Source organism: Rhinolophus sinicus, chromosome 1 (assembly GCF_057876585.1).
Source record: "Rhinolophus sinicus isolate RSI-liver-muscle chromosome 1, RSI-T2T, whole genome shotgun sequence".
In the NCBI taxonomy this organism is placed as follows: Eukaryota; Metazoa; Chordata; class Mammalia; order Chiroptera; family Rhinolophidae; genus Rhinolophus; species Rhinolophus sinicus.
Window position 1 is genome coordinate 42,239,870 of NC_142501.1, and position 27,809 is coordinate 42,267,678.

The following is a 27,809-nucleotide window of genomic DNA, read 5'->3' on the forward strand; positions in this document are numbered from 1 at the left end:
GATGCCAGGCTAAAGAAAAAGAATCTCCCTTTCCATGGTAAGGAAAGGATCTGTGGTCATTTTCGCAATCACCTCCTTATTGTTCTTATCTTTACATATTAAGACACCTCATATAATTGTTGTATTATGGGATAACGTACAAAAATCACAGGGTACATTGGACGTGCTCAATAAATATCAGTGTCTTTCCTCCATTCTCTTTCAGATTAAGAAGGTGGGGCCACCATATATAACAAACACATAGCTAATATCATACTCAATGGTGAAAAGCTAAAAGCATTTTTCTTAAGATCAGGAAAAAGACAAGGATGTCTTTTTTATTCTCAGTTTTATTTCCCAGTCACCAGTTTTATTCCCATTGTACTGGAAATCCTCGCCACAGCAATCAGACAAGAAATAAAAGGCATCCAAATAGGAAAGGAAGAAGTAAAATTGTTATTATTTGCAGATGACAGAATACAATATATAAGAGAACCGTAAAAATCCAACCAAAAAATTGTTAGAACTGATAAATGAATTTAGTAAAGTAGCAGGATACAAAATTAATATTCAGAAATCAGTTGCATTTTTATATACCAATAACCAACTATCAGAATGAGGAATTAAGAAAACAATCCCATTTACCACTGTATCAAAAAATAAATAATAAAATACCAAGAAATAAATTTAACCAAGGAGGTAGAAGACTTATACTCAGAAAATTATAAAGCACTGAAGGAAGAAATTGAAGAAGATATAAATGGAAGCATATACCATGCTCATGGATAGAAAGAATTAAACTCACTGAAATGTCCATACTACCCAAAGCAATCTACAGATTCAATGCAATCCCTATCAAAACACCAATGGCATTTTTCACAGAACTTGAACAAATAATCCTAAAATTTATATGGAGCCACAGAAGATCCCAAACAGCCACAGCAATCGTAAGAAAGAACAATTTGGAGGTATCACAATACCTGATGTCAAACTATACTACCAGGCCATAGTAATCAAAACAGCATGGTACTGGCATAAAAACAGAAACATAGATCAATGGAACAGAATAGAGAGTCCAGAAATAAACTCATGCCTATATGGTCAATTAATCTACAACAGAGGCAAGAATATATAATGGGGTAAAGATAATCTCTTTAATAAATGGTGTTGGGAAAACTGGACAGATACATGCAAAAAAATGAAACTAGACTACCTTCTTACACAGTATACAAGAATAAACTCAAAATGGATTAAAGACTTAAATGTAAAACCCGAAACCATAAAACTCCTAGAAAAAAAAATTGTAGTAAACTCTTTGACATTGCTGTTAGTAATATTTTTTCTGATATATTTCCTTGGGCAAGGGAAACAAAAGAAAAAATAAACAATTGGGACTGCATCAGACTAACAAGATTTTGCACAGAAAAGGAAACCATCAACAAAACAAAAAGACAACTTACTGAATGGGAGAAGATATTCACCAACGATACATCCGATAGGAGTTAATATCCAAAACTTATAAAGAACTCATACAACTTAGTGCCAAAAAACAAACAATCCAATTTAAAAATGGGCCGAAGACCTGAATAAATACTTCTCAAAAGAGGACACACAGATGGCCAACAGGCTCAAAGTTACTAATCATCAGAGAAACTCAAATTCAAACCACAATCAGAGATCACCTCACATCTGTCAGAATGACTATCATAAATAAATCAACAAACAACAAGTGTTGGTAACAATGTGGAAAAAAGGGAATCCTTGTACACTATTGGTGGGATTGCAAATGGGTGCAGCCACTATAGAAAACAGTATGGAGGTGCCTCAAAAAAATTAAAGTAGAATTACCTTATGACCCATCAATTCCACTTCTGGGTATTTATTTGAAGAAATTCAAAACACTAATGTGAAAAGACATGTGCAGCCCTATGTTCACTGGAACATTATTTACAATAGCCAAGATATGGAACCAACTTTAGTGCCCATCAATAGATAATTGGGTAAAGAAGAAGTGGTACATACAAATATACACAATGGATTATTACATAAAAAAGAATGAAATCTTACCATTTGTGACAACATGGATAAACATAGAGGGTATTATGTTAAGTGAAATAAATCAGACAGAGAAAGACAAATACCATATAATCTCACTTATATGTGCAATCTAAAGAACAAAATTAACAAAAAACAAAACAGGAACAGACTCAGAGATACAGAAAACAAACTGATGGTAGTCAGATGGGAGGGGTATTGAGGGGCTGGGTGATAAAGGTGAAGAGATTAGGAGCACAAATTGGCAGTTACAAAATAGTCACTGGGATATAAAGCACAGCGTCGGGAATACAGTCAATGACTATGCGTGGTTCCAAGGGGAGACTAGACATAAGGGGGGACCACTTCGTGAGGTATATAAATGTCTAAACACTAAGCTATACACCTGAAACTAAAATAATATTGAATGTCAACTGTAATTGAAAAACAAAAAAGTTTTCAAAGGTGGGGCCACAAACCAATGAGTTAACTTTCCTTAGGTAACTTGTGGATGTCATCAATATTAAGGTTTAAATGGATGCTATTTTTTGCTCCCTTTATTAGATTAATAAACTTATTCATTATAAATCTATATGAAATTAAGTTAATTATATATACACATGTGTACTGATACCCAGGCATACATGCAGAGAAACTCTATACCAACCTATAATAATGTGAAAGCTTATCTCCATAGAGATCCCAGTAAACCAGCTCCTCCCAGTATTCAACCCCTGAACTTGAGCTGGCCCTGTGACTCGCTTATGACTGAGTTTACAAGCCCAGACCATAATAAACTGGCAGCTTCCATTTCCTATGTCTTGGCAACTAACTCTTAAAGTCCTGGACCTTCATGTAAGAAATCCAACTAGGCCCCATTGGCTCCAGTTGTCCCCACCCTCAGCTATTGGAAGCAGCATAGCTGAGGCCCCCAAAAACACAGGCAAATATGAATCATCCTTCCTGTGCCCTGAATTCCAGATCCAACAGAATCACAGATACAGAATAAAATATTTTTAATCTACTAAGTGTTATGTAGCTTATAATCTGGCAAAAGAAAATTGGAACAATCAGGAAAACTCTGTACATAGCTGAATATTTTCATTGGGAGCGGAGCGCTGAAAGCTATTCCCATAGTGCGGCTGCTAGAACACACACATCCCACTGATCCATGAAGCTGAGAGGAAGTAGGACATCAGGAAGGCTGGCATGATTCAAGCAGATGGGCAAGGGGAGTATGGTGTCACCACGGTGTCACGACCCACCCGATTCACAGTCTGGAAGGCCATGATCGTGAGCAGAGAACCTGAGAGGCCCAGGTCGGCTGCGTGTACACACGGGCTCCTGGGCACTGAGCTCAGCGTCACCTGCAAGGCCTCCTGAAGGTCACACAGAGGACCAGGCTCACCAGCAATGAGGTCCTGGAGCAAAGCCAGCTGCCTGGTCTGGATGAACACTCCTCATTGCACACGGGGCGGAACAAACACAGAGAACACCACGACCTGCAAGAGCTCCCGGGTGTAGCAAACTGGAACGAGGCCATCACAAACTGGGCAAGCATGGCTCCTTCTCTCATGACACCCTGAAGCACTGCCTGTCACCCCACAGTCCAGTTAGGAGCTACAGGGAAGCCTCAGCAGCAGCAGAAGGTGCCAGCTGAATGTTTTCTGCTACAGAGATTGTAATGTCTCATGGCACAGAGACTCAGAGAGGAAAACAGTGTGAGAGCTGCTAGCACTGATGCCGGATCTAAAACCAATTGATGTGAGTGAACGCACTGAGATGGAGCTGTTCATCTGGCCCCTTCAGCCAGCTCTGTACATTCAGTATAAGCACCAAGCATTTATTGAACACTTACCTTGTGTCCTACTTTTTCCGGGTCCTCTAGGAGGAGGCAGTCAGATTTCTGAAAAACAAGGTGCCAGCAATCAACCACGACGGTATGTCTACACCAGGCACACACTGTGATTCGATTAGTGAACTTCATCAGTTCAACAAATGAGTGTTATAATGTTTAGTGAACAATTTTTTTAAGTACCACCTATTTGTCAGGTACTGTGCAAGGAGTTTAAGATCCAAGGGGGAGTCACGACACCTGGAAACTGCACACATCATAAAGGGAACTAAACGCCAAGGGAAAATACAGAAGGAAGAGATTCATTTAGACTGGGAGATCTGGGAGGGCTTCAAGGAAGAGCTGGCCTGTGAACTGAGACTTAGGACAGATGAGGAGTATTTCAAAAAGCAGATGTGAAGGAAACATACGTTCAAGACCAGAAAGAAAAAGGTACATTCCAGGCAAAGTAAGCAAGAGGAACAAAGGAACAGGGGCCTACAATAATATGGGGTGTTTGTGGAAGGGGAAGCATAAAGTGGCAAGAGAATTAAGTGAATGAAAGAACTGAAGGAGGACTATAGAAAGCAAAGCTGGAAGGGAAATTGGGGCCACACGATGAAAAGTCTTCAATGTCATGTTTCGATAGGTGAAATTAATTGTATTATAAGAAGTGCTAAGTTGTGAGGTACTAGGAATTACAACAAGACCAATGGGAAAAAAGTACAAACTTCTAGTTATAAGATAAATAAATCCTGGGTATATAATGTATAGCTTGGTGACTATAGTTAACTATATTACACTGCATATTTGAAAGTTGCTAAAAGAGTAGATCTTAAAAGTTCTCATCACAATGAAAAAATTGTAACTACACCAGGCTAACTAAACTTATTGCAATAATTTCACAATATATACATATATCAAATTATATTATACCTTAAACTTATACAATGTTGTATGTCAATATATATCAATAAAACATGAAAAAGACATAGATAGATAGATAGATAGATAGATAGATAGATAGATAGATAGATAGATAGACCATCATTTCTGGTATCATTTATGGTCAGCTTTTGTTCAGCACTTAACCATAAAGAGTTATTTCCCATTACTCCCTTTCTCTCTATAATCTTTTTGTGTGTGTACATATACCAGGGGTGCCAAAAAATGTATACACATGACTTGTATTCATCTTTTGTTATCAGTGTATATTGAGTATTACAACTTTAATACAGTTTTTTCCTTTCTTAAAATGTGTATACATTTTTTTTGGCACCCTCTGTATATTTTTCCATCCCTTTATCATCCACAAAAATGTATCTTTTTTCCTATTTCATGTTCTCCTCAGAAACCTGAAATAGGGTTTACTTAAATGAGTTTTCTGTTTTTCATTTCCTAGTGTAACTTGATTCCTCAAATTTTCTCACCTCCTTCCTACCCCGCTCCCATCTTCCATGAATAGCCATCTCTAACATCTTTCCCAAAATAAATGTCCAACTCTCCAACTACTTTGCTCTTCTATCTTGTCTTCATAGATTCTTTTCAATTACTGCCAGAGTGTGTTAAAACCTATTTAAAACGTCATTTTACTAATAGGATATTTGCCTTTCTTAGTCTCCAATCTAAATTCTATCAGCTTGTGATCATATTGCCCAACCTCCTAAGGTTTAATGCACTCCCCTCTGCAAGCTTGGACCTGGGAGCGTGACCTGCCCTATTCATGTTCTTTCTTCCAATAATGTCCCCATACTACCACTAGCACAGATTTTTAACTGGACTAAAAACAAATGAGTTACCAGAGGTATAATATAGTCTATGGCCTATACTTTAAAAAAAGGAAGACACTGCCTACAGAGAATGTCATAGGACATCCTGTAGAACTTAAAGGAGTGGTCTTTCGTCTGTTCTCCTCATGTATTTCCTAAAATAATTTTTTCAATTATGTATTCAATTTCACCTTTTTAAATCAATACCTAAGTTTTGTCATCATAATTTTAATTGGTTGAAAGGATGTTATTTCCAGTGTATCCTAAATGCTGGCATTATAAAATAAAAGTGACATCACCACTTTATACTGGTATGTACACCATGGCATCTAACTACAATAACAATTAAAGCCCATTATCTTCTATTTCCATAAATGTGAACAACCTCATTTTATATCCTTTTTTCCTCGGGAAACTTATATTTCCACTCCATTTATCCTCTCAGCATTTTTTCTTACTGTGACATATTTTCATGCTTGAAATTCTTTTGTTGATTGTCCTACTTCTCTGCATCAAAATATGCACATAAATTTAATTTTTTTCTTTTAACCATATGGCTTTAAAATGTTAAGAATTATTTTGGATGAAGTTGTCATTATGATTATTATTAATACACAATCAACATAACATAAATATATCACAATCTTTATAAATAAATATTAAATATAAAATATGCATGTCTTAATAAGATGAGTGTGGCTATTTTGAGTGTTTTGGGTTTGGTTTTGTTTTACTTTTTGTGTCTGAGTTCACTTACTCATTGCTTGGAGAGAGCATGCACTATCAACTCTACCTCTGGTTTTTCCCTCTAGATTGTTCACATGAGCTAGTGAACGTGGAAAGAGGAGTTGTGTTATAGCAATGACTCAATTTTTTGAACACCTCCTATGTTATATGCAAAAATTATATAATGATCTATTTTCTAACATACATTTGTTAAAGTATCAGCTAACAGCTCAACAGAACCTCATCTCATTTTACTGAAAGCAAGTAATTGGAACCCACCATACTTGCAAAATGACTTGCTGCCCTGTTCTTAGAGTCATTCCCCTTTTCAGTTTTGAGGAAGTATATAAAAAAGCTTTTGCCAAGACTTAACAAAATATTATTGTTTACACCCCTTACTCTTTTACTTAAAAGTACCTTATTTAACCAACATATTCAGAGAGCGAGGAATGTTTTTAAATCACTCCTGAGGCTTGCACTATCTCTAGCTTCCAAGGCTGCTTGCTACTAAAACATTTCCCTTCCTGAGAAGGCTCAGATTCTTCTAGAACATAAGCTATTCATGAAAAATTGTCTCCCAAACACGTGCTTTGGGTATACTTTCATCAAACCCTTGGAGTTGTGGATTAGTTTATTCAATTTGCGGAAAATACTCACCATACAGTTTAACACGCAAAGTCATTCTTCGTTATCAACTCAATCGGCCAAATAAGGCTTCTTCCTGTTAAGAAAAAGAAAAAAGCTGACTTCATCTTTTTAATTCAAATGAACATTTTCAGCAATCCCTATAACACCCAGTTCCCTTCTAAATTCCATTCATGCCAATACTGACATGGGTCAAAACACAGGCGCACTTCATATTATTGCATTTTGTTTTATTGCACTTCACAGATGTTCCATTTCTTACACATTGAAGACAAGACCCTCCACCAGCAAAAAGATAACAGTTTGCTTTATTGTGGTCTGGAACCAAACCCGCCATGTCTCTGAGGTCTGCCTGGGTCCTGTTTCCAATACCACACTTTATCTTTACAGACACAAGAATATAGCAGGAGAAACACAAAGCTCTTGTTGGGTTGTTGGTGCTTAATAAAAGAAGGGTTTGCTGACACCAGTATTTCAAGTTATGAGCTTGTCTGGGGTGATGGCATTTTGTATACTTGTAGCACAAAAGCACTCTAGGTAGAGGCATGTCTTATATTTGTAAACTGAGGGAAAGGCAACTGTAGAAGAGAGGAGAGAAAGGAGAACTAGTCTCATGTCACAATAGCAGGTCCATGTTCAGGCAATTTTAGGAAAACTTGTTCTTTCACAACTGTGTCCCATGTTTCCCTTATATAGTCTTTGGTTCTCTCAGCAATGCATGTGACTCAGCTGGCATAGTGTAAGTTACCTGTGGGTACTGTGAGGAAAAAAAGAGTGGCCTCCTAATGCCATCTTGGTGCATGATCAAAGGAAGGTCATTGAGGTAGAACAGCTACACTTTCTAGACAACTAGGGCACACAATTCTGTTTTTCTAATTTAAAGAATGTTATCTTTACTTCCTCTGGTGATTAGAGAGCATTTATAGTTCTGCATTAAAATACTGTAAATATAAAGGAAGAGTGAGGGAAATGCATAAATTTAAGAACAAGAATAACTCAGCATGATAGACAACTCAAAAGATGCTTGCTGCTTAAAACATCTAGGATTTTAAAGTTTCTGCAATAAAAACTGTGGCCCTGCTTCTTACTTATAATGATAATGGTTGTTAATTAGAAAAGCAGTTGCTGCTGGGAGGACAACAAAGGCCATTTTGAACACTAATAAAGGGAAGCTATCAAGTATATCCAGCTTATGATTTACAAATATAAAAAACTAGGGTGGAGGATTTTTGTTGTTGTTTTTTTTCCCTGCTTATCACATATTATTTCAAGTCAAGTGGAACATTTGATTTTGAGAGGAAAAAAAGATCAATTTAGCTTTTACTTTATTTTTGTTCTATTATCCCATATTCTAATTATACTTACCACTTCAGTATGAACAGAGCAATAGCAATAAGCAACACTATAACAAAAGTTCATGATTCCTGCAGACAATTTTGTCACAAGTGTACATCAACACAAGAGCCACTAGGCAGTGTAAAGTGCTATTTGTTGTACAAAAATACGAAAGCTAAAAACAGAATATGTGATTCTCGCATTCAAAGAATTCCAAACAATACCATGAGGAAAGTAGAGGGAATCTGTTATTTATAAAGATACAGCTGATCAATCAGTAAGTTAAAAAATTACTCCCAACATGTTATTCTGTATATTTGAGTACATATCATTTTTTGTCCTAAACCAAATTGTAGGACATAAATGCAAATGCAGTACGATACTATTTCAAGAAACTCTGGTTTCACACAAACAGTAATTGGCAGTTGCTGACCCAGTTCCTCCCCTCACCCCACACGTAATGCACTCCCAGCCCTCCTACTCCTGATCTCACACCGTCAGGCTCTCCCGAAACTGCTGAATTTTCAAAGACAAGTCCTGCAGTGCTTGTGGGTCAGTCACAGCAACCAGAGATGAGGCAAAAATCACAGAGCTTGTCCTTCTGTGATATACCTATAACTGGGACAAACCAAGCATGAACGTGTCCTCTCACCCTGAGTGCCACCAGGAACCAACTTTCCATATTATGCATCTGTACATGTCACCTAATTACCACCTACCAAGGGAATCCTTAGGCCATCAAAATTTTTATCAGTAGCTGCAGCTGAGATTTAGAGGGATAGGCAAAACCATAACTATTTAGAATTTTGATTAAAAGCCTACTAAAATAAATTCCCACTCACCTAAGTAGCTGAATTTTAAGATTACAAATATACTAAAGAAAAAGAGAAGCCTATTGTTCAGACTCTTCAAAAAAATTTTTTTCCTGAGATAGAAATGTTGAACAGAGAAACTTCTAAAGGTTGTCTTAGATTTTTTTTTAACAGAATATAAATCCCCAACTGGGAAATGCCCTGTCTCCCCAAAAATAAGACCTAGCTGGACCATTAGCTCTAATGCATCTTTTGGAGAAAATATTCATATAAGAGCCAGTATTATATTATATTACATTACATTATATTATATTATATTATTAATTATTATATTATATTATATTATATTATATTATATTATATTATATTATATTATATTATTAGACCTGGTCTTACATTATAGTAAAATAAGGCTGGGTCTTATATTAATTTTTGCTCCAAAAGATGCATTAGAGCTGATTGTCTGCTAGGTCTTATTTTCGGGGAAACACGGTGTACATGTAGATGATGGGGGTAGGAGGTGGAGAGAAGAGTATATACACGCTCACTAAAGTTGCCTATACTGTCTACACTCTAAAGGATTTTACCAAAACAATAGTCAAGTCTTTATTCTCATGCCCTTGACATGTTCTCTTATGCAAACACCTCCTCTGTGCCAAATGATTTGAGAATGTGCAAGTCTAGGGTTTACATATGGCACATGCTTATGCTAAATACCTGACGTGCATAACTTGCAAAGTACAGAAGTTTGAACATTCCAAGATATTGTTTAGCAAGTCAATTTAATGGGAATAGAAGAGACCTTTGTTGTCATTTCCATTCTCACTGGAATCAATTAAAGTAATTGTGTGTCCACCAAAGGCCAGAAAAAGTAAATATTGGATAGGTACTAGCACCAGAGCTCAGCAGTGAGATTTGAGTCAATTGTATGTTGGCATAGTCTCTGCGTAACTCAGTTTTCTTAAGAGCTGCGTACAAGAGGGAGCAATGTGAACTAGATGAAAGCCCAGTAAGGTCGTCTAGTAGGATTTGCAAAGAGTAGTGATTGATGAGTCCATGTCATCTTGAATGGAAGCCTCCAATGTGTGAGTGGAGGGGTTCAGAACAGGCCTCCCAAGACGTGCCACTTTGGCATGTGGATTACTTTAAGCTGAAGGCAATAGAGAACCTGCAGGCTCACAAGAAACATTTACCTGTCTCTAAAAGAATTTAATTTGGGACTTTGCCCATAATAAGAGTTGTCACCAGAAATAATTTTTTATGACATATCTCTAGGGCAGTGCAAACTTCTAATTATTAAACATCTGCTCTTCTTACGGGCCTGAAAATGACCTTTCTCCCTTCTGAAGCCCCACGGCATCTTACCTCATCCTTAGTTCAGAATGTCATATATACCTCATTTTAACTATCTCTCACTCTTTTATATACGTGAGGTTCCTATATACACGTATGTAATCAAATTTGGTTATTTTATCTTGTTAATCTCTCATGTTGATTTAATTAGACCAGCTGGTAGAACCTAAAGGGGTAGAGAAAAATTTCTTCCTCCCCCTACATGAATATGTGCTTATATGTGTGAGTGTATGGATATGGGGGTGGGGTATGTGTGAGTGGATGGGTGAGCGGGCTTAATGGAGAACTAATACATACATGATGCACACACATACATGCATTGTTGCAAATTTTCCTCCTCTCTCTTCCTTACCCCACACATTAATGCTTCATCAAGTCCTTTTAACTTCTCCAAAGCATTTACCCAACTTGTTTACTTCTCACCATCTCTATTACTATCATCTGATTGAAGCCATCACCACGTCTCACCTGGACCACAGCAAACACCTCCTAGCCAATTGTCTCTTTTGATTCTCACTCCCTGCAATCCGTTTTCCAAACAAAGCCAGAATGAGCTTTCAAAACTTAAAATAGATTATTCTACAATCAAACTAAAACTCCCTACCCTGCTTGACAAAGCTTCCCGTCTAGCTCCCACTTTAATGCCTTTGAACTAGCTGTGCCTTTTGCCTTAATGCCTAACACACACACACACACACACACACACACACACACACACACATTTTCATCCTTTAATTTAAACATCATCTCAGCAGAGTCCTTCTCTGATCGTTCAGTTTTAAGTAGCCATCCCTCACATCATCCTATTTTAATTCTCTGCACTCCTTCAATAGAGACCCAGGCGACAGACATAGCCCCACTAAGTATTTTAAGAGAGCATGTCCTATGCTAACTAGGTACCTAGTTGTTAACTAGGTAATTGGAAAGACAAAAAGAGAACGCTAAGGTACGACTACTGGAAGTAGGTTTCAACGCTAGGGCTGGAGAAACAAATGAAAGGGTTGGAATTATTCAAAAGAAGCCAGCTTGGAATACGGACCTGGCAGAGCTGAAATTATGACCTCAGAGGAAAAGGCTACAGGGAGGCACTGCTGCTGCTGCTGCCTGAAAAAGCCTGATGGAAGTGAGATTTACAGGAACTACCAGCAGATAGGAGGCACAGGATGCAGATAGAAAGGAACAAGTCCCTTCACCCCACCCCTGCCCTGCCTTGCAGGCTCTCTCTCTTCTCTCTCCATTGGTAGATCTAAATAGGGATCCAGCTGACAAAGCAAAAATGTGATTTGCAGTCCCATCTTCAGCAACACAAAGTGAGTGGAGAAAGGTAGAGTAGATAAGGGTTTGGAGGCCAAAGAGCTTGATAACCGGCACAAGCACTTGTCACTTTTATTTTTCTTATCTATTCATGTATGCATTTGTTTGTTGTTAGCCTCTCCCTGCTATTAAATAGAGCCATATGAAAACACCATTTCTGAAATTCAAAAAACTCGTAAATATTAGCAATTTCACTAACCAGTGGTTCCACCTAATAGATTATTAAGTTCCTGTGGGCAGGAACTTCATCTGTCTTCTTCAATAGTTTATGCCCAATACCAAGATCAGTATCTAAACATTTGTAAATAAATTATTGAATTCCTGATGAAGTTTTTAACATTAAAACATAAAGAATATAATTTCATCTTTCTCTGATAATTTAAAACATACTTCAAAATCTTGCCTCATTATTACTATATCATGGTACAGTGTGAAAGTTAAAAGATGTGTAGAAGTGATGATAAACAGAATGTCAAATAATACAAAGTTGACAGTATAAGATTCACAATTTAAAGGATACTAACCTGGAAAGGCACATATAAAATGCTTCCTTGAGGTCCAGTCTGTTGGCCTTAGAGTTGAACTACTTTTGCACACAGGCAATCTCAACCTAATTTTTGGAAAAGCAATCAAAACCCTTACAAAAGCTCCGCCCTGTCTCAACTGCAGGTGCCACTCATCAAAATTAAAGTTCTCTCAGCCTTTTACTGTCAAAATAAATAATCAATCCAAGGTTTTCCATTCAAAGTTGGTTTCACTTGTCAACTCATGGTCATTGGTGTTGATTCAACACTAACAAGAATCCCCAATTTGGGGTGTAGTAAAGAAAGAAACTTTATTCAGTGCCAACAGCTCAGCTGTGACATAGCACAGCTGTAAGAAAAGCGCAACAGTGTTACAGCTGAGTTATGAGACCGTATGGGGGCTGTGAAACAGCATGGCTGAGAGGAGGCCCTAGATCTCTCCAGCTAGACAACTCTTCTCTGCAACACGCCAGTCTGTTGTGGTCTGCCCTGCCCTGCTCTACTTGCTCTTCTCCACTCTGGTCTGCGGAGATGTCTTTAGTGTTTCATCTTCAGTGTTTCAGCTCCAACCAGGGAAACGCAGTCTTCAGTGGAAAGAGAATGCGCTCCCGGAGCCAGAGGAGAGCTGACTTAAATAGACAGAAGTCCCCGCCCCTGACCCCTGATTGGTCTGTTCTCATGCAAATGAAGACTCCAAATCTTCCCAGTTTGGTCCAAAAATCACTGTTCTGATTGCTCAGAATGGAGCCTCTCTGATTGGTTAGTGAAGATGCTGATGGGGATATAGATGTGCAGCTCCAATAAAAGGGGAAAGTCTCAATCCTATTGGTTGAAATACTATTTCAGGAACTCCTTTATAAGGGCTGACTCAAATGGCAGAAACACACTGCAGTTCAATGTGAGAGACAGGCAGCTTAGTACAGGCTTCTCCCTGAAGTGCAGTTGGCGTGAGAGGCCCCTGTTTAGAAATGGCTGCTAGGCTCTGCTTTTAAATTTCAGCCCAGTTAGCTACCTGAAGCCCTTCTCAGTAGGTATCTCCTTTCTCAGGGTCCACACACTACATGCTCTCATACATTTCACACACAGACATAAAGGGCTTTGAATCACTCATTAGCCCCTGTTTAAAAACAAAAAGAAAAGATGAATTCACCTTTGATAAAGGGGAATGCAAACCATTTCCCCTACTGTTCCATCCCATAAGGCCAATAGGATTTCAAAGTTAACTATCTTCACGAATGCCACCTGGGTTGGTAGTTAAGCGCATGGAATAAGGAGCCAGACTGCCAGGTGAAAGGCAATCCTGACTCTGAACTTTCTTAGTTGTTTCATTTGGGTACAACTTAACCTCTCTGTGCCTCAGTTTCCTTATGTATTTACTTTAAATAATAATAGAACAATTCATAGGGTAGCTATGATTAAAGTGAGTTAATATAAGTAAAATACTTAAAATCATTAAGTGCTATGTATACCCTATGGTTCTTAATTCTAAATATCTAAGAATCCCCTGGAGTGCATCCTACAACTACAGATTCTCTAAACCCAGCTCCACAAATTTTAGTTCACTGCATCTGGAGGAGGTCCCAGAGATCTGCCTATTTACTAAGCAGCTCAGGTAAATAAAGGCAGGCAGTTCCAAGACAATAAGAAACACAGGTCTACAAACTTAAAGGCAAGGTACAGAGGACCAAATGCCACCCTTTCCAGCCAAACCCAGCTCTCTCTGATAGCTCAGCATACATTCACTACCAACTGGGCACACCAATTTTAGCTTTAAAATTCCAAGAAGAAAAAAAAAGTATACATACACACACACTCTTTTATTACATGTTTCTGGGGTCTGAAATGATGGGTTCTACAACACTTTCTGGGTGAGTTTCCACAGCCCAACACTAAATAAACAGCACATTCTCCTGTCTTCCACTAAAGCAGCTGGTCTTTCTTCTTCCCCATCTCTTGCCATCATCACAGCTCTCAAATGCTTATAAGTGGTTTCCACAGTCTCCTTAAATCATTCAACCGATGCGTAACAACATCTGGTTCTCCTTGTTTTCCCTCTAAGGCAAGTCTCTCTGGCCCTTAATCATTTTTATTGCTCTTCTTCTGCATTCCCTCCAGGAATTTGTACCAGGAACAAATCAGCAAATCATCATCACTTCATGTATCTGAAGTACCAAAGGATGTAACTCGCAGGCACCAATAAAAACACACAGTGCACTTGGAGGTGAAAACAAAGTTCCTAGTTGTCATTCAAATTTTATGCATGACAGCATCACAGGGCTTTAAAGAAAATGGGAGGGGAGCTGGTTGAGAGGAGCCAATGCCCATGGCCGAGTTCAGGGGTAGTTATTGTCACTACTGTCACATTAGTATTCAGAGTAACAACTGCAACAAACAAAAGGTATGGAAACCAAGGACACAGAAGATCATTAACTCCATGTAGAAAATGGCAAGTCCCAGAAGAAAACCCTCAGAAAAGGAAGTCAGCAAATAATACAAATTAGATGAGAAAAACATCAAGTATCCTCTTTAAACATGATTCCAGGGTTGACAGTTTTTAGCAAAGGTTTTTCTCTTAAAGATCTTCAATTGGTGGAGTGCTGACGGGAGCAGGGATTCATGTTCATTGCTTTGAGGAGAAGCTATTTTCAAGTCCTTGTACTCAGTTTAAACCAAGAGGGGGAAAAAATTCCATGGCTTCCTGCTTATTGACTGAGAGAAAGAAGGGGGGGAGGGAAGATGCTCTTCAAGAAAGCAGGTACCAAGATGGCAGGGATTTAGTTGTGACTGGGTGGGCAGGCAGAGAACTCACTGTAGTTCTGGGTTTTCCCTTGGGGTATTTGCAGACTTGAACTGTAAAGCAGGAAACACCAACAGCCATGCTTTAATATGCCATCCAGGAGGAAGGATTAAGGATCTTCAGCCACCACACAGTCCCAGCCAGGGCAGGTTCCAGCTGAGAGCCAGGAGAAATCCCTTGGGAATTAGAGCTCCTCCTTAACTCCCCAGAAACCAGGACCTCTGGTGTGTCCAGGGACATCCTAGTTAGGAAATAGGACCAAGGGCATTTTATACCTGATTTAAAAAACAAAAAAGGTAGAGGCCACCTTAGTAATTATCTAGAAAAGTTCCTAAACATTCACTAATCATTCACTCATTAACATTTATTGAGCATCGAATAAATGTGTGCAATTAACAGTTCTGGTGGCTAAGGATACACCTCATAGAGCTTACACTGTATTAGGGACAAAGCTGGAGAATATCTGGGGGAAGAGAAAGCAGGAAGTGCAGAACCCTGAAGGGACATTGTGCTTGACTGTACTTGCAATGTACAAAGAACGAGGGGACTAGAATACAACGGAAGTGTGGAGTGAGGGAGCTGGAGATGCATAGAAGATGTCCCAGAGGTCACCAGGGGTCAGATCAAACAGCCTGTTGAACAGAAAGTATGAAAGTAGGACAATTAAGTTCGCGAACTTGTTGCAAAGATGTTGCTAACCTTTTTTGATATCAGAGGAATTATTCATTATGAATTTGTACCAACTGGACAGTTAACCAAGTTCACTATTTGGAAGTGCTGTAAAGGCTGTGTGAAAAAGTTAGACAACCTGAACTTTTCACCAACAATTCATGGCTCTTGCATCATGACAATGCACCAGCTCACAAGGCACTGTCTGTGAGGGAGTTTTTAGCCAGTAAACAAGTGACTGTATTGGTACACCCTCCCTACTCACCTGATATGGCCCCCAATAACTTCTTTCTTTACCCAAAGATAAAGGAAATATTGCAAGGAAGACATTTTGATGACATTCAAGACATCGAGGGTAATACAATGACAGCTCTGATGGCCATTCCAGAAAAAGAGTTCCAAAATTGCTTTGAAGGGTGGGTTAGGCGCTGGCGTCAGTGCATAGCTTCCCAAGCAGAGTACTTCCAAAGTGACTGTAGTGATATTCAGCAATGAGGTAGCAGTATTTCTTCTAGGATGAGTTCATGAACTTAATTGTCAGAACTAGTATGTATTATATGATGTGTGTGTATTGGGACGTGGGAAGGATGTCATTCCTTTGGCATAATCAAGCAATTTTGTTTTCTTTAAAGGGGATAACTGAGTACTCAAGGTAGTAAAAGTATAAATACTGCTCCGAAGGAAGTCAGAAAATAATTTAGTTGATAAAAAATAGAGTGTTTCAGAAGATGCCTTCATCCAGGGATTCACCAGATGCTACAGAGAAGTTCAGCTTTTCTTCTTTACTGCAAAGCCGGAATCTAAGGCATACCCTTTCAGTGTCCAGTCATTAACTTATCTTCTCGGGATATCTCAGGTCATATTAATTTTTCTCTGTAAAATTTCTATTGCCTTTGGTTATATTTTCCCTCCTTATCCCTGATAGCTGAACAGTAACTGCACATACAGTTATAAGTATGATAAACACATGAAGGTTATAAATATTTGTTGAACGAATGAACAGTGTATCTGGCCACGTGTAACACGGAGATGTGGTTCCCTGAGCCCAGTAAGATTTCTCTAAGAACTGAGGACAGTCTATATGTATTGAAGGCAAACAACCTAACTATCACCTACACCCTCCATAATTCTTTCTTGCAGCGGAAGACTTCCACTTGCTCCTTGGTACATATAATGGCACTGCTAACAATCCAGCAAGGACTTGTCCCCAAGCTGATGGGGGGAAAGCTAGACACTTTTTAAACCATTGAAGCCCTTTTCGGAAGAGGGGAAACGGGTGTCCTGGTTCCTCTTGTAGATTATTCACACCAGAAATGCTGGACCATGACAACAGAAACGCTGAAACAAATAAACAAAAAATATCTCCATTGGGAGGCCAGGAATGAGACGATTGCACGCCTGTGTGTCTTTACTTTGCATCTTTTCAAGTCTTGATGGCGAATTTTTCTGTCCGATCGGTGAGGCCCTGTGAACACGGACGGGTCAGGATCTTCTCTTTTCTTCCAAGAGCCTCTTGCTCATCTGCAAAGTTGTCCTCCACGAACCTTTAAAAGATTCCTAAACTTGGAAGCTGCGTCCCCAACCCCCGCACCTGAGTCCACTCAGGTCCTCCTTTGCCTGGGTGGATCAGGCCTGGCGGGTGAGGTGGGCATGCGTCCCAGCCCCGCACCTAGGGAAAAGCCACGGAGAGCGCAAAATCTAGAGAAAGCTCCATTCTAACTCACCAGCCGGCACCTCAGGAACCGCTCCAGGTAAGGCGCTACATTCAACAAATAAAAATACAGGGCGCCTGTGTTTTACCTTGCAAACCTAGCATCGGAAAGCTAGAGAAGCCGGCAGAGGAGTGTGGGCATGGCATCAGGGCGTGGAGGGAAGGTTGGGGGGGGGGGAGGGGAGGGGAGGGGAGGGCCAGTTCCCCGGACCCAGGGGCCCGACTGCGACCGCGAGGTGTGGGACTCACTTGAAGGTGCGGACGCAGAGCGGCCGGTAGGACTTGTGGCTGGTGTTCTCGGCCATGCCCTTGCCCCAGAAGTCGTCGGTGAAGATGCCCCAACCGAGCGGGGCGCGGGGTCGCACGACGGGGTTGTTCACGATCGCCCACACGTCGTCGTGCACGAACTCGCCCTGCAGGGAGCGGCCGTAGCACAGGAAGCTCGCACCGGCCAGCAGCGCTGCGTTCCGGACCCGCGACACCTCCTCCGCCCCACTGCTCAAGCCCGGATCGCATGCCCCGACCCCCTCCTCTAAACACACACACCCCCAAAATCCCGGAACCCACTCAGTTCCTCCCAAATTCGCAGCTTGGTTCAGCCCGCAGGACCTGCGTCCTCCAGCCACGAGGATTCGCGCGCAGGTGGAGGAGGGTTCGCGGCGCGGGGTTGTCGGGAGAGGCGGGAAGGGGCACCCGAGGTCCCGCCTGCTGTCCGGCGATGCTCACCTCCCCTTCCCATCCACTACCCCGGGAACGGGACTGGGGTGGCCCTCACCCGGCGGGCACCTCCGGGCCGTGGTCAGGGCAGGCTTAGCAAAGGCGCGTCTGAAACGCCGGCACCCCTCCTTCTGAGAAAAAAAGTGGCTGCTGCCTCCGAGGAAGTGCCCGGCTTTTCAGCACCCCGGACAACAGCAGCGGCGGCGACCTGGGACACTCTCTCCAGCCCGACACCCGCGCTCACGTCGGTTCGCCCTCTCCGCATCCTCTTCCCGGCGCTGCGTCCCGCGATTGCAGCCTTGGGTGAAGGAGACCGCGGAGAAATGCAGCTTTCCGAGCCCCTTTCCGAAAACCACGAGAATGGGTTTCCCTGGCGGAGGGCTTCCTGCCGGTTCTGCCCAGTTTGTTCAGAGGCCCTCTGGCTTTTTTGCCTTGCCTCCCACTGCTCTGATCACACTGTAAAAAGTCTCAGGTTCGAGTTTTGGTTTGGGTCTGGACGATGAATTGATTTCTGAAACATTTCTCCTCGTTTTATTTATTTATTTTTTTTACTGAAACTCTTGAGCTAATACGGGAGATGCAGAGCAAATACCTCTTCCTTCTCCAGGTGGACCACTTGGGGCTGATTATTATTTTCTGGGCTTTGCACGCGTTGGAACTGTTCCTGCTACCCGTACGCAAAGAGCTGTGTGAACGTCCTTATCTTCAATGGTCGTTTTCTTTTTAAAATACTAGTTATAATCTATCAATAATTAGCTATCCCAGTGTGCTGCTCACTAGATATGTCTCTATTTGAAAGTCTGTTAACTCTTTCAGGTCCCCTATAAATGACCGTTGTTGCTTGTGAATAGTTTTGGGCCTCTGGTGAGCCTTCCAGATCCTCCTTCAGAACGGAAGGACTTATTCCCCAAGTTCCTGGGTGTTCTGCAGGTAGGAAACCCTCAGGTGTCAGTTCTCTTCAGAATCGCCATAGCTGAAAAGAGTCATCTCAACTAAGGTCACCTCCCCCTTCCAGGAGTAGCATGTATCCAATCCATGACCGATGGATTGTGGGTTATGAAGGCCAGCTTGACTCTCTTGCCCTAACCAAGGACAACTCTGATGGGCTATACCAGCTTCAGGTCTCCCCAAGGGGCCTTCATTGATGCCACATCATGGCCCAGCTTCTCCCTGGGCCTAATCCCAATTTCTATCCCAAGACAATTTGTGCAAGACAATGTATACCCCTCAGGATTTGCTCCCACATTACCTCTGGTCACTAAGGCTGAAGCCCTTGGTAAGACACGTGTCCTCCTGAGGGTGGGAGAAAAATCCAACAAAGATTCAGAGATCTGTCATGTCACTGAAATATTTAGGCACCAAATAGCTAGGACAGCCCCTCCAACATAAAACACAAATTGCCTCATCTGACACCTCCTACCCCCCCAAAAAGGAAACATAATGCTTGGTAGACTTCTACTGGTTGTAAAGGCAGCATATGCCACACCTGGGAATACTAGTCCAGCTCAAACACTGGGATCCAAAAGCCTGCCAGCTTAGAGGGGCCCAAAGCAGGAAAGGACAGTGCAGCAGGTCCAGGCTGTAGCAAGCGCCCTCACTCTTAGGCCATGAATCTGGATAGACCCTATGTTAGAGATATCAGTGGTGGGAAAAGACACAGTGTGCAGTGTTTGGCAAGGCCCTGGGGGAGAATCACAGTGCAGACCTTTCGGGTTCTGGAATAAGACCATACCGTCTGCAATAGTTATTTACACTTAACAACAGCTTCTGGTGTGCTACGGGGCCCTGGTAGAGATAGAGTGCTGAACCAAGGGGTACCAAGTGACATGGATTATGGTGATCTGTGTTCTGCTAGAAGACTGGACAAACATACGAGCATTCTGACGTATGATGGAAGTGATGCATCTGGTATCAAGGAGAAATAGGGCCAGAGGTAGCAGAGCTGGCTTGTACTGGCTTGTAATTAAATTTCCAGGAATTTTGCAAGCCAGTTATTAAACACAACCATTATTAAAAATTAAATTATATAAAACAGTCAATAAATTGTATTTAAAACAAAGGCAAGAAATACTCAAACTTTATTGATTCCTAATTATTTTACTATATTATACTATTACCAGTGCTTTGGGGATTATTTGTGTCTTTTGTGTGGTAGAAATACTTTTATATGGTAGAAATACTCTTCAATAATGTGCTACAGGACCTCTTTTCACAACTCCACATTTAGGGGCATCATGTTGATATTTGAAATCAGCCACTTTGGAAGTATTTATACCATGTAAATTGTCAAGTGCTGCAAATGAGAGCTTAATTTACTGTTTTATTGATTGTTTGCACAGAATGTAATAGGAAAAATCTTAATGTAGATTAAATATAAAAGGGTGTCATTTCTATAGCCATTACACTGTGAATAGCACACAAAAAATTGAGGAAGTATTATTTCAGTGTTAGAAAATTGGTGTCCCATCTCGCCAATAAGTCACATCATTAGCAAAAGAGTCAAGGTCTAACATACATCTTTGCTGTTTCACTTTTGTCACACTCATTCAAGTAAATACAAATCCGAATTATATTCATTTGTCAATAGGTTGGTTATAGATTCATATTTCTTTTACATTGTTTGGTACAGGATAGTTAATAATTAACATTTACGGTACATGGAGATGGTATTCAGGGAACAAGTTAACAGTGAGGGCTTCTGTGGCCTCGTGCTCTGGTGGTTTGCGCTCTGGTGCCTGTAGTTGTGCCTTCAAAGGGTGCAGAAAAGAAAATTACACTGCCATTTCAAAGGTATGTTACCCGACATGCATAAAAACAATAGACAGGGCTCACTTAACGTAAAGGTTGACCTTTTCTAAGGAAGCTCTATAAGGCCTAGGATATGACCACCTGCCCTGGCCGGCCCAGTTAAGGATTTATAATCAAACCATCTTGTGTGGTTACTTTTGGTCACAGAGCTTGTAAGGCCTGCCACGTGGGGTGCCCACTGAGTTTGTCAGGTTTAGTATATGGCCCCTTTTTTGTTCTCAAAACTCAGCCAGACTGGAATTCCTTTGAGGCTTCTTTTGGTCCTTTCATATTCCATACCTTAAATTGCTTCATTCCAAGAATGTTCAATCAGACCCCCAAATTACAATTAATGAATATGTGTAGCCCCTCTTACCCTTATTTTTAAATTTTCTTCAAGCCTTTGTTTGGATTTGGGCTTTCTCCCTGCCTCCTTTTGGCAGCTTCTGGAAAATAAACTCTTTCCTTGTTGCATACTCCATGCTTTAGTGACTGGTCTTACTGCACATTGGGCATACGAATTTGTGAGTTGGAGTACACTGATACTCTCTACCTAGAGACAGCATCAAATCCCACAGGATGAGGGCTCAGTCCCACAAGACTGCCTCCAACTGCAAATTCAGGTGACCACCTGTGCTTCTGACTTACTGGCTATAAATGGGAGGTTTCCACAACCCCCTCCTCAGGTTCAATAATTTGCTGGAATGGCTCACAGAATTCAGAAAAACAGTTTATTTACTAGATTATCAGTTTGTGATAAAAGGATACAATTCAGGAATAGCCAGATAGAAGAGATGTATAGGACAAAGCATGGGGAGAGCGGTGTGAAGCTTCCATGCCCTCTCCAGGCATGCCAGGCTCCCTGAACCTCCATGTGTTCACCAATCAAAAGCTCTCTGAATTTCAACTAGAGATTTTTTTATGGAAGCTTCATTGCATAGATATGATTGATTAAGTTATTGGCTATTGATGGTTAACCTCCAACCCCACTCCAGTCCCTGGAGGTCAAGAGGGTGGAACTGAAAATTCCCACACTCTAATCATGTGGTTGGTCCCCTGGCAACCAGCCCCCCTCCACCTCATCTTCTGGGGCTTTCCAAAACCCTTCTCTTTAAAATAAACTAAGGTGTGGTTGAAAGGGTCTTGTTTTGAATAACAAAAGACATCCTTTTACCTTAATAGCTCTTTTCACTTGGGAAATTCCAAGAGTGTTGGAAAGTCCAAGAGTTTTGGGAGCTCCATTTGGAGGAAGATCAAATATATGTTTCTTATTATAAATCACAATATTACACAGGTAAACCACCAAGGCCTGTAGAAGTGAGAGATGAAGACGAGAAGAATTTAGAATGGACAATGGAGGAGTTAAGACAATGAGAACCAATTGCAGCACTAAGAACAACTGTGAAAATGAAAGCTGTTTTTTATCCTACTGACCTTCCTCTGCCTCTCTCTTATAAAAATACACACGATTGCGTTTAGAGCTTTCCGGGATAATCCAGAATTATTTCCCCATCCCAAGACCCTTAACTTAATCACATCTGCAAAACCCCTTTTTCCAAATGAGGTAACATTTACAGGTTCCAGGGATATCTTTGGGGGGCCATAATTCAACTTACTCCAGGGGCCAAGGCTCTAGGCAGGCTCTTAACTACAAGGATATCCAGATGGCTGTCAAACTCTCCCATCACTTCCAATTCTAAAATGCTATCATTCCATGAAAATCGGTATTCTTAGAGTTATACACCGTAAGAACAATATGGCAGTCTTGCCCTTATAGTTATTATCGTTTGGGGAATAACTTGGGAAGTTTTAACAACAAAGTTTATTGTTAAAAACTGAGGTGGGAAAAAGAAATAAGAGAAGATTGAAATAAAAACATAGACATTGAGAATAAGAAAGATAATTTGGAACCAAGGGAGTAAGAAAAAGGAGACACAGGAAGTATGAAAAATTGTTTATACAATGAGCTGAGGACTAAAGTTTCCTAAGATGGCAACTGTGAATAAATTTCTTTCCCTGTGGAAAGTCTTTAAATCATCACCTCATTGAACACTAAGTAGCTGGGCAAATTTAATCTCTCTGCATTATGCAATGGGAGCTTAAATATTCTACTGATCCCGATTAGGTCACTTACAAGGAATGTTCAGGTTTATATAATCACTAGAAACAAATAACAATCATGTAGCATTTTTTCTTAATACAGAAATCTAGAGGAATAAATCTCTCCCTGTCTGTCTCTCTCTCTCTCTCTATCTGTCTGTCTATCTAGCTAGCTAGCTAGCTAGCTCTCAATCTCTCCTTGTTTCACCACAGACATAATGAAGGAATCTGAGCAGTTAAACCCTATGCAAGAGAATGTATAGGCATCTCTCTGCCTATGCAATGGAAAACTGCATCTGTGTTTTCTACTTGCTGGTCCTCATTTCACAGGGGCTGTGAGGACTAAAGAGATGGTGAACAGGATTCTCCCTCAGGGCCTAGTAAACTAGAAGAGCAAATTTACAAGTGCTCACCTGAATAGATTAAGGTATCCTAACCATATTGTCACAGCCCCTGAAGTGCCTCACTTCCTCCCAGAGAGTAGTTCAAGCATTAGATCATTAGGGAATTTAGAAAATGTGCCTGGCAATATAGTTAATAAATAAAATATTACTGATTAGGTTGCTTTAATCTCTCCCATTATGTGGCGAGTAGGAACTGAAAATGATTTAGGCCATAAATCCACTTAATCTAATTTGTAACAGAAAGCGTCAGATTTCATTTCCACAGTACGCATTTCTGTGCAAAGCTTCTAGCTGAGCACTGGACCAATCAACAGAGGAAGGGCCACTCCCTCTAGTTGCTTAAATAAAAAAACACAGTAATGTACAGAAAAAGGTCTGTGGTCCAGAGCAAAAAGCCATTGACCTTGGAGATGGGGAACCCAGGCTCTGTTTCTGGAACTGTCACTGAGGAACTCTCACCTCCCCCACCCTTGTGCCTACATTTCTAAATGTGTAAATGAGAAACAATGATGGGACAGTTTCTAAGATCTCTTCCCACTCTAAAATTAAATGGTTCTGTTCTATATGTAAACCAAATGCTGTAGATTAATCAGGAAAGATGTAGCAGCAATACCAGTAGCTAATTTTATTGAGTTTTTACTATGTGCCAGGCATTGAGCTAAAATCTTTACAAGCTGTGAACCATTTAAGCCTTAAAACAACGATTTCGGGCAGCTGCTATTATTATATTTCTTTTAGAAATGGGGGGGGGGAATTGAAAAAAGAACTTTACAAGATTACATAGCTAGAGTGGTGGGTGGGTCACATAGCTGAAAGAAGTGGCCATTCAAGTGGGATTTGAAGGTAAAAAAGACCGGTAGCAAATACAGGAACATTGTGTTTCTGGTATGTGTGAGGGATATACACTTCATAAATCGGTTGCAAAATCATTTATTTGACTCCATCTCCACTGCCAAGACCCTGCTTCAAACCATAGCCATCTCCCATCACGACTCCTGCACAGCCCCAACAGACTACCCTGTAGCTTCTCTTGGCATACCCATCCTCCGATCCAGAGTGATCTTTCCAAAACACCAATCTAAGGTTGCCTTTTCCTCTATAAATATTACTGAATACATCCTGAAACTTGTAGATCATTCATGTTAAAACATGAGAAGAACTGATTGTGGGTGAAAAGAAAAAGATAAGGATGGTCTCAAAGGCAGGTAGAAGAATTTAAATATATGTAGGGAAACAAAGGGAACCTCTGTAGGTTCTTGACCCAGGAGAAGGCATGATAAAAAACCATTTGAGGAAATTAGTTCTACCAGTGGGTTTAGAACAGACTGACCAAAGGAGAAAAACCAGCCAAGGTGTTGTGGAACTGTCGCTATGACAACATAACCCCAATTTTTTTCAAGCTCTTCTACATTTCTAATGTTTCTATCAACTCAAATGTATAACTAGAAATCCTTTCTAGCAACAAAAAGAAACTTTAAAGAAAAACTTTTTATCAAACAGCTCCTTGGTGATGAGCATCTTTAAATAATTCACTTCTCTAATGTTCTATTATTTCAATAAAAGGTCACATTTTATTTTTATATTACACATAATCATGGAGTAAACATTCGTTGGAATTAAGTCAAAGACCCAATTCTCAGACTCCACCTATATTTTACCTCCATAATATTATAGTAATGCCAATGTGAATGATAACTTTGTCTTATTTTTTAAATAATTTCAACATATAAAACACATTCCCTTTATTCCTAACCTGTTCGTTCCAAGAAGAAACTTATGTTTTCTTCATCATTGCTCTCTATTCTAGGTCAGGGTAGTGCTCAGAAACACAAACATTACTTAAATCTTATATTGGACCAGACAATCTGTACACATTCCAATATGTGTTATTTTGGTTCAGTGAGCTTTCATTTCAATTATTTTTCTGCTGCATCTAGTTTCACTATATGATTAATGACCAAACTTGTCTTGCTCTCCCAACAATTGCCTTGAGAACTTGCAACACTAGATTTATTCACTTACTATAAATGCAAAACAGAGGCAATTTCCAATGTAAATGTTGCTCTTAAAATACACAAATATTTATCAATGACTGTTTTTTAATCAATTTCTTAAATTTTGCACACAGAAGTGTTCTATGTTAACTTTTAAAAATAAAATATTGTCTGCGAAGAGTATGAGATGAACACCATATGCAAATTAAATGTTTTAGCTTAAGACTCCATAGAAACCAGTTCTCACACTTCACGTGTCCTCTGAATTCTACCTCAGAAAGACCAAGAATTATTTTCTCTGGGGGAAGAAATATGAACTAGGATTTCAATAATACAGTAATTTATAAAGAGAATGTCATGAATAAATTGACACCGTGTTATTCCAATGATCAACACAAGAAAGAAATCACAGCACTTTTTCCCCCTTGAATTCTCTTACCAAAAATCCACTGGAATCCAGTTCTCGGAATCTTTATACATAGGACTAAAGAGATGGTAAACAGGATTGTCTTTCTTCCTAACCTGATGTGGAACATCACTGCTGTTCCAAAGTGAGCAATATTCAGACCGCATTCCAGACTGCAGGGCCCCACAGCAGTTCTGGTCCCAGCTCAGGCTCAGCTTGGCTGAGCTGGCCTTCCTCTACCTCCAACTCCAGGTTCCAAATACACAAAAGCTTTCATCAAGTCCTTCTACCAGCCTGGGCCTTTCTCACCTCTAAGCCTGCAGACACGTTGTTCGTGTTGGAACACTCTTAGTCCCTTTTCTGGCTTGGCTAACTCTACTTGTCCTTCAACTCTTTGCTGAAAGGTCACTGCTTCAGCAAGGTCTTAGTTGCCCCTGAGATTAGATTAGGTCCCCCTGCTGTATGTTCTCATAGTTCCCAGTCTTAGCATAGCAATGATCAGACGTTCGTTAATGTCTGCTTCTCTTTTAGACTGCAAGCTCTGTAAGAGCTGATTAGGTGCTCAATAAGATTTGATTGGCCCAACTATTTTAAGGATTAAATGAGATAAGGCATAGCGTACTTAGCCACACAGAACAAGGGTGTAATAAATAGACCCTATTTTTATTATAGCAGTTTACATGTTTGGTGCCAAAATGTTAATATGATGGCCATTGTATCAAGCCACTGGAACCAAACAAAGGTCACCGCAAAGTATCCCAGCTTAGGAAGACTGGGGTGGTTATAACCCTAGAAAAATCATCAAAGCCAATCTCAGTTGCCATGGTGTCTCACTGTCCCAACCTTTACAGCCCCAGTTGCCCTTTAAGAAAACTTTAAAAGCCTAATTTATGGTTCATTTCCACCTTTTAGTTAGAAAATAGTAAGTAACATGATCAAACAAGGTTAATGATGTACAAGATAATTCTGAAATAATTTGTGTGCTTCACAGGATAAAACAAATGTGTTAAACACATTGATGAAAATGGGAAAGATGATTTTCAGCATGGGAAGACAAAAATTGTTTATAGTAATAAAGTGGAACCAACAACTAACGAACATAAGGGTATGGATGAATCTCAAAAACATTACGCAAAGTGAAAGAGGATAGACACAGAGTACATGATACATAATTCTGTATGAATTTCTAGATGAGACAAAACAAATCTATGGTGACAAAGCTGACTAGTGGCTATGTAGGACAAGGAGAGTAGGATAGAACGTAACAAGCATGAGGGAACATTTCCGGGTGATGTGAATGTTCCATATCTTCATTGGGGTGGAGTTTACATGCGATTATACATTTGTCAAAACTTACTGAACTTTACACTTAAAGAGGAACATTTTATCGTATGTAAATTATGCAACAAAAAGTTAAAAATTATATTTACAAAAGAGACTCTAGGGTACTGAAAGAATTAGAAAAATACTATCTCTTTTTTTTCTTTCTTTCTTTTTTAGAAACATGGATGTATCCTTTAAATGTTTAAATTAATCGTTGGAGAAAGTTTCACATGTGTACATGCTTTTAGGTATATGTGCATGGGTGTATGTGTTTCAGTTTGCTATTATTCCTGAACTGGAATTCGTGAACACTGCACCTTGTTAGTAATTAAAACTGAATTATCTCAACTAGGATGACATGACTCTGAAGCCACACTCTTAGTCACTACTTTGTACTACCTTAGCTTTTCTTGACTGAATGCCTAAAAACCCCATATTACATAAATATTAGTAGCTCAGTAACATAATATGTTAGTGGAAGTTGCTCTCCTGTGTGGTCCAGGTCCTACCTTGTATGCGCATGTGTGAACCACAGAAATGTACAGGAACTAGAATCCTATAGGCATAGGTGACTTT

At 40.1% G+C, this 27,809-nt stretch overlaps 1 long non-coding RNA gene across 1 annotated transcript in view; it reads right to left on the bottom strand.

Moving 5' to 3' along the window:
- The window catches only part of LOC148759052 (uncharacterized), a 205,235-nt gene extending 192,333 nt beyond the window's left edge, over window positions 1–12,902 (bottom strand). The window contains exons 1-3 of the long non-coding RNA XR_016021352.1: window positions 12,326–12,902; window positions 7,000–7,063; window positions 3,872–3,919 (exon numbers count right to left, since the gene is read on the bottom strand). This is a non-coding gene — a long non-coding RNA (uncharacterized LOC148759052). The remainder of the gene's footprint in view (window positions 1–3,871; window positions 3,920–6,999; window positions 7,064–12,325) is intronic.
- Window positions 12,903–27,809: the final 14,907 nt, after the last annotated feature.